An 8,664-nucleotide genomic window follows, 5' to 3' on the forward strand; every position below is an offset into this window, starting at 1 on the left:
ACCACCTCAAGCTGGAGCCCCACCAGGTCAACTTGGGGCACTGTCACCTCAGCATGTAGTCCCATCACCTCAACCTAGCGCTCTGCACCTCATCTTGAGGCACTATCACTTCCACATGAAACCCCATCGCCTCAGCAAGAACCCCCGCTTTCTCCTCCAGTCCTGCGGAGCCTAGAGGGGTGGGAAGGAAATAGAGAGTCGCTACTGGAGAGAGGCAGGAAGGGGGTGCCGGGACTTCCCCCATCTCTGTTCCCGCCCCTCTCAGGCACCGCCTTTCCTCTCCCGGCGACGGCAGGAGGCCGGCTATCTAGCTGGCCGCCGCGGAGCTGCGCGCATTCATCTGGTCGTGTTCTTTCTCTCTCCTTCTGTGCGTGTGAGTATCAGCCCCAGCCGCCTGCGCGGTTACCACAACAAAGCCGCGGGGGAGGGAGGTGGCGGCTGGTGCTTGTTTCGGGCTGCCGGCCAGGCCCGGCCTGGCGGGGTTTATGGGCCTCCAGTGCTCCATTTCGGGGGTCGCGGGTTCCTCCTTCTCCTCCTCACGGAAGGTGTCCTGAGAGAGGGTGGGTGGCCATTGGGAGGGCGGGACGGAGAGGTAGAGCAAACAAGATGGGAGACGTGGTTTGTGTTTTATGTGTACACATCTGTTATTTTTAGTCATTATATAATTTATATTCTTACAGTTTCTTAACGTGCTGTCTTTCTACTTGGGTTCCTGCCTCAGCGGCACGTATGTAGGTGTCTCTAGAGCATGTCATGTGTGCTATATTTGGAGGGCTTTTGCTGGTGTGGAACTGCCGGAGTTTAGTAATGCTGCCGTGAGATGTGTTTTCTGCCGCACTTGAGTGCGGTGCCTGCCCTCTTTACCTCTCGGGGGCATCGGAAAACAGTTGGGAGATTTTCTTTTGGGGCACCAGTCCTCGTTGGCATCATAGTCATTGGTATCGGAAGCAAGTTCCTGTGTTGTGCGTGCTGCCCCAGACTTACCAGGCAGTGAGGGACGTGTCCAAGTAATGCTCGAAGAGAGTTTAATGAAGTGTTTTGATTGGATTTGGTTAGTGGGAATTAAGTCCACAGAAATGATTGTTGTGAACGGCTTGCCTTGAGCGTGTGAAACCATCGCTGTGGTTGCATCTCTGCAGTTTGCTCAGGATGACAGTTGTAACCCCGTGCCCTGCACCAGCGGTTCCCAAGGTGGGGCTGTAGTTTTGAAAAATAACCATCCACCGAATCTCTTGGACCGTGTGGTTTTGTGTGGAAATCACAAAAGCAGTAACTGTAGATCCTGGGGTTTGTGCATCCCCTGCAGCACAACAGAATACTGAATTAATTTGAAAGCATTTCACTAAGATGACACAACAGAAAGCAATGCATGTTATGCTTGTGAAACTCTGGGGTTTCTGGGGGAGTTTTCACAACATATTAGGGAAACTGGCATTTTAAAATACAGTTCAGCGTGACTTATGGCACAACATAATTTAAGGTCACATAACTTTGATGCCTTGCTGAAGTTTCTCCCTTGCAGTTGTTAAAAACAATTTTTCAGAAACTTGTTTTAGTGTGTTAATGTGAATATTTACACTTGTTCATTCTTACTATGTAACATATACAAAAAGCATCTAGTATTTGCATTTGGACCTATATGTGTTTAAAAACTGTGTGGTTGCAATTCCTATGCAACATTCATAGAAACAACTATGGGATGGAATGAATGTAACAGAAATAGCAATGGTAAATTTTTTTTGTACCCCTGCTTCTGTCTGTTTTCAGGTCCTCAAGATAGAGCATAGAGTGCATTGTGAACAGTTTTGCTTCTTTGAAAAAATAGTTAATCTCTCTTTCTTGGACAGAAAGTGGTCACTGGAGTTCTTAACGGAGAGAGTCCCACAAAGTTAAATTCTTCAGAGGAGCTATTTGAAGACTAAAATGAAGTGATGAAAACTAGTCACTGGACATTAGCTTAAGAATGGGTTTGTAAAATAATTCGTATTTTAAAACACAGTTTCCAAAACTTTGGACTTGGCTTTTGGAATGCTTCAAGCTCTTCCGCTGCTTTTTTTTTCTCTTTGCTTGTTTGCTTGGTGGTGGTGGTAGTTGGTTGGGTTTCTTTTGTAGTGTGTATGTTGTTCCTTTGTATTTTCTCAGCCTAGATAATCCTTGTGTAGAATAGAGACCAGAGAAAAGAAGAGAACAACTAATTCGGAGACTTCCTCTTCTTTGGATGTAAAGCTCTTATGACCTACTTGTATTTTTCATAGAATCATAAAATTGTTTGGGTTGGAAGGGACTTTAAAGATCAACTAGTTCCGACCCCCCTGCCACAGACTAGACCAGGTTGCTCAAAGGCCCATCCAGCCTGACCTTGAACACTTGGAGGGATGGGGCATCCACAACTTCTCTGGGCAACCTGTGCCAGTGCCTCACAACTCTCACAGTAAAGAATTTCTTCCTAATATCTAATCTAAATCTGTCCTCATGGGACATGGAGGAATGGTTTAAAGCCATTTCTCCTTGTCCTAGCCCTACATGCTGTTGTAAAAGTCCCTCTCCATATTCCTTGTAGGCTGCCTGTAGGTACTGGAAGCTGCTCTAAGGTCTCTCCAGAGCCTTCTCCAGGCTGATTGTTGCTTTGGTTTTGTGTTTGTTCATATTTAAAAGGGTGTTCATAGGCCCCTGTGTTTCTGAATATGACTTACATGGGCTAAAAGGGCCATTAGGACTGCAGAGGCTGTTGAAGCTTTGAAAGGACAATTGGCCAATCCCTTTAGAGGCTCCACCCAGCAACACATACAGGTGATTCTCTAAGGAGTCTTCCAGAATTTGCAGAATAGGGGATATATGGTCTTTTGTGGCGTAAATGACAGGAGCATCTATAAACTTTCTAAAGTCTGCCCAGTTGGGCGATATACCTGAAGCTTAAAGGTGAGAGCCTGAAAGTGAGCTAGCTCCCTGGTGAGCCTAGGTATTCCCCTTAATTCATGGGAGATAGGCGGACCATTATTATGAGGGTTGTACTTTATTGCTTCCACCAGAGCTGCTTTTTAAAGCTTTTTCATTCTTTGCCTCCTGATCTTACATTTAACCAAGACTGATAATAGTAATGGTTTAAAACATGACCTTGACTAAGGTTCCATCCAACAATCTCGACTGATGTTTTAAGTCACAATTCAACAATGGGTATTTGTCATTCTTGAAGTGTTTCATTGTAATAACATAGTAAACGTTGGAACTTTGGGAAACATTGAATTTAAGAGCCCCTCATTTCAGCATTTTATCTGCTTTTCCATACTGATGTTTCTCATCTGGAGAAATTAATAGGTAATAAAAATAGAATGCAAGCGAGGGTCTCAAGAGGCCCTTTCCTCATTTGCTCCTTATATACATTCTGAGGAAACACGAGTATACTTAGACTACTCCTAAGTGATGCGTGCTTAAGCTCTTCTTTGTATACTGTTTTAGTGACTTAATTTCTGTACCTCCCCCTGCTCATCTGTACTAGACAGTGCTTGTTCCTCTTACATAGAAATATATTCACCAAAAATTAAAAAAAAAATTGAATCTTATTTTCAGTGGCTGTGGAGAATGTGATTGTTACCTCTGTAAAACTGTGTATTTTCCAGATGGTGATAATAGGTGCCATCTTGTGGTCACAAAATTCACATCTGTTTGATCTGTGTGGCAGCACATCTGTGCAAAGTGTTGAGGAAAATGCTGGTGTGCCTGTTTGTCCAGTTGGGTCACTAAGCATACTAAATCTGTAACATTAGAAGCATGAACAAACTTCTAGCTCAGTGAGGATTTATGTTGTTGGAGACAGTTCATGTTGTGCCACTTGGTAGAGATGGCCAGATATTCTGGAGTATGCTATAATTTACCTGCTAAACTCTGTCAATAGTTTGTGGTGTACTTGTTTCTTTTGTGGTTCTGCTGTATCTTTCAGGACTGGTTCAGAGGCAAATCCAGAAAATGCCAGGGTAAGTGGCATGTGCACAGTACAGATGGTCAGCTCATGGATGAGAGTTTGGTGCTGTTGAACTCTTATTATGGATTTTTTTTTTGAGTCCTGCCTTCCCAACAGTGGTAGATGGGCATCTGTAGGTTCTAAACAATTTAAGCCATACCTCTACTGTGTGCAGTGGATGAGGCAGAAGTACAGACTGGGCACAACTGGTCTGTTACAAGGTGAGAATAGTGGGGAAGTTACTGTAGAAACACTGGTGAAAGAATTGTTTCTCTTTACTTTTGAACTGTAATGAAAGGGAGGTTTTATGTCAGCATATAATTTCAAATGAGGAGTGTGCAATAATAGTTTGAAAGCTTGAAGATGTTTGTGGAGACCTTTGCTTTCTGGGCCACCCTTGGGCTGTACTTTCGAGACAGTTGATCAATATGGAAGCATTACTTAGCTGAAGTAGGGGAAGTGGTGTATCCGTTGTCATTTGGAAGATGGCAATACCTGACTCCCAGCAGTCTGCAGCAGCTGCTTGGATTAACCCCAGCAGATCTTAAAGAATGCACACACAGGTAATGCTCCAACTTTTACACCAGGGTGATGACACACACACACACACCACCATCCTTTACATGGCAGATATGCTGAAGTTTTGCTTTAATAAGAGGAATTGTTTTCCTTTTCCTTCCATACTATTGCGGACTACTGTTCCAGATTCACCCCCTTCAGCTGTGGATAGCCTCTTTGGATGTATGTTGCCCGATATTTAAATCTTGATATTGGGCAGAAATACTCACAGATAATGCACCAGTACAGCAGGAGCAAGAAAACTCAGCTTCCTTTTACCTTGTCTTTGCCTGTAATACCTGGCATTAGAGTCTGTCCTTTCCCAGACTTTTCATACCTGCATACAAATAATTTTGCTGCCAGGAACTGTTCATCATTTGTCAGTGTTATCAAAAGACTGTGGCTGTGTGTCACTTTTGGGAAGGGTCAATGCCAGTGACTGTTTTCTCCCAAGCATCTTAGTGCTTGTTGAGGTGCCTAGAGATAGGACTCTTTCAGACAGTTAGAAACAGTATATTGCAGTAGGCCAATGAGACTTTGATGTGAGTGGTTTTACTTATGGTTGTAGAGATGGAGGTCCTTATGAAGGAAATCCTTCCAGAAGCTCCTGATACTTTCATCAAACAACATATGATCCATTGTCTGTATTTTTTTGTTTTGTCATCTGCTTCTGTTCCCTCTGGGTTTGGAGGGCTTGCTACTCATTTGCTTGGGTTTCTCAGCTGTGAGTGAGTAGCTGTAGCCTGTTAAGACAGGCCTGATGGGCATCATCATACCCACTATTTAACCTCAGTAGTCTCTGACCCAGCCTTTCTGGTCATGAGGTCACAAGGTGACCTTTACTGAAGAACAAACGGTTAATGTGTGTATTGCAGTTTTTCGTAGTAGGGCAGGTGGCACTTTTTTTTGGCTCAATAAGAACCACTTTTTTTTTTTCCTTTCTTTTTCCTTCCTCCCTCTCTCCCTTGTACATTTACTTGAAAGCCTTTGCCCTGAAGTCATCTAGGGCTCTCTGGTGGTTATGTGCTTTCATTTGTTCTAACAGATGATGGCAGTTGACTCTTCTCCAGGACTTTTTTGTGCCCATTTTTTGAGCTGAATCCTTGCTTGAAATAGCCAGGAGATTCAGGGCTTTCTGTTGGAATCCTTTTAAAAGGACTCCAAAGTACTTTGGATTGTCTCCAGTGAACCTACCTCTATTTGAAGACAGAACTGCTGTTCGGCTGCTGTATCTTGCAATACACAGAGAAAAATGTTTTCCTTTGTGTCCAGCAGAGAGAACCAGGGAAAAAACAAACAAATAAACAAAATGGGGAGGTGGGGAGGAGCAAACAAAAGACAACACTACAGAGGAAAAGGGGCAGCAATGGCTGGATATACTGACCCCACAGATCTGTAGTAGCAGGTCTTACCTCTTTCCTCTTCTCTAGCTATGAGAGACAAAAATTGGTGAAATCATAGGGAGCCAGCTAAGAATCGGGTGGGTAAGTGGTTTCAGGTGCACTAGAAACAATGGTAGTTCTGATATGAGCTTGAATTGGGTACTGTCTGATCTGGTCTGTGAAAGGCAGATGTTGGTTCCACGACTGTTTCAGATTATTCAGTTCAGGTGCAAGTCTGCTGTCTCAGCCAACAGCAAGAAGTTTGGCATAAATCAGCAGTAAATACTTATATGGAGGTTGTAATCTGAGCAAAGGGATTTACCCCATGTTATTATGTTCAGGCAGTTAGCAGCAGCAGCAACATGGTTACCTGTCACTGGACAGAATCGGATTTTTCTTGGAGGTGCACCATGGAAGGTTAGAAGCTAAGAGTTGCAAGTTATGACATGGGAAATTCTGATTAAAGAAGAAAAAAATCACAGTGAGGGTTGGTAAGCACTGGAGCAGATGCCCACATAGGACACGAAGTGCTCATCCTTGGAATTTTTGCAGACTTTGCTGAACAAGACCAAACAAAACTTTTAAGCTGACCCTGCTTTGAGCAGTGGACTGGACTAGATCATGTCAAGAGAATCCCTTCAAAGCTGTATTTTTCTGTGATTCTAATTCCAGCCTCTGTCTGCTTTGTGGTGTTTTGCAGAATAACTTGCCTGTGCCTCAACCAGCCTTTCACCTTGGGGTGTAAGAACAGGTCTGGTGCAGGATGTGTAAATGTGGAGGAGCAGAGCTTGGGTAGATTTGTAGTGTTGGAGTTTGTTCTGAGCTGGGGTTGAGGCCTTGTGTTTTGTATACTGGTTATGAATACATGGTTTGGATTGTGGAAACTGGTAGCCAAGTTTGGAGACCATATGGTATACAGAACAGCTATGGCAGATGTTGTGCTCTGAGCTTGGAAAACCAGACTATCTACTAAACAGGCTGGTTGTTTCATTCATTGTGGTTTCCCTCAAGGAAAGTAGTTTCCTGAGAGGTCTATTTCCTCCTTCGCATGCTTTGTTGTTTCTTTCTAGCAAAAATGAAAATTGCAATTAAAGAGGAGGTAGGTAGGGCTGGGCATGTGTGGTTTGTCACATGTTTGGAAGCAGATGCACTAGTTGATCTTTACCACTAGTTGATTGTATCTGAGAACACTTAAGTTTTGGGTTAGTCTGTTTTACAGGTTTGAAGACTTAGGTTTCCTCGTGTTTCCCTTCTTAAACTAAACAAACCCTCAGAAGCTGGACTTTTCTAACTGTCTTAAAATTTTTATCATTGTCTATTGTCACATGTTTGGTTTTTTTTTCTGTTGTTGGTGGTGTTTGTTTTTTGTGTTTTTGGGTTTTTTTTTGCTTGTTTGGTTGGTTGGTTTGGTTTTGTTCTTTTTAAGCCTCAGCCAAAAATTGAGGAAGGGAGGAAGAAAAAAGAGGTGGGTGGGGTTTTAACTAGTGTGGTTTTACACAGTAATTTGTTTAATGATTGATGTTTTTGAAAATGTTAGTCAGATGATACAGGTACTCTTTCCCGAGTTCACTGTACAAAGAGGTGATTTGAAAGTCAGCAGAATTAAGGAGGCAGGACAGAGGGGCAATAAGGAGTAAGTAGAGTTGGAGGATTTTGGAGTGGCCTAAAGATCATGTACCACCAATAATATCAATATTTTAATCAAAAGACTTTAACCTTCCAGCCCCTCAGCTCTTGAACACCTGTTTTTGCTTTCTGAGTTCAGCAGAGTGGGTCCCTGGTCTGAAGAGGTAGAAATTTCCAGTTGAAAGGAGAGGTGCCATCTGTGAGAGCATATTGTGTGGGCTGGGAGAAGATTGCCTGTGTGCTTACTTCTTCCAGGATCAGTTATACCTACAAAGCAATTAATTAATAACCCTAAACCAGAAGGTGCCCTTTTGGAGCTGAATAGAACATAATTACTGCTTTTGATACTTCACATACGTTTGTTAATACACCGTGAGATTGCCTGTTCCTTTTTGTTGCGGGAAACATTGTTGACTCATCTTGTGTGTGTTATAGCTGTGCTGTATTATGGTCTTTGTGGAGATGCACAGTGTGCACACAGTAACATCAGAAATTTCAGCCCATAGCAGGCATAAGGGGCTTGTTTTTCACTTTTTTTTTTTTTTTTTTTAGTTTTTCTGTGATTTATCTCAGTATTCTGGTGCATGTATTTCAAATGGTCTGCATTTAAAAAAGTGAAAGGTTGATTGGATAATGTTAAGGTTTAACCAAGGTTAGAACACCTTGAACCTTATGTATTTTGTGTTAGTTTCTAACATTCAAAAAATCGTATGAAAAGGCAGTTTTTGTTCAAACCACACTTAAATCTGCATCCTCACTATATCACTTTTTATGTAATGTCTTACTTTTGAGATACTTTATATTGCAGCAGTGCTTGAAGGCCTGCTGTTAGGCATTACCTCCCCAAATATTCCAAATGCCAGACATCCAGACTGCATGTTCTCCTTGATTTTTGATCTTAAATAGGTCAAACTTGGTGTTTAAAGGTGAAGGGATTAAAAAGTGGTATGAACTAGGAGGAACTGCACCGAGGAAAAGATGAAGATGAATAGGTGTGCTTGGCTGGGGCTATGGGTGGGTGTTACAAGAAATAAGGGGTGAGAGGCAGAGAATTACATGGGAAGAAATACTACAGTAATAAAAGAACTGGTGGATAATTAATGGCCAGCCTGTTTATTTGAGTTGATCATATTTGTGTTA

Source organism: Pezoporus flaviventris, unplaced genomic scaffold (genome assembly GCF_033815535.1).
Source record: "Pezoporus flaviventris isolate CSIRO_AGI_PZ_B2104156 unplaced genomic scaffold, CSIRO_AGI_Pfla_v1 ptg000002l, whole genome shotgun sequence".
Taxonomy (NCBI): domain Eukaryota; kingdom Metazoa; phylum Chordata; class Aves; order Psittaciformes; family Psittacidae; genus Pezoporus; species Pezoporus flaviventris.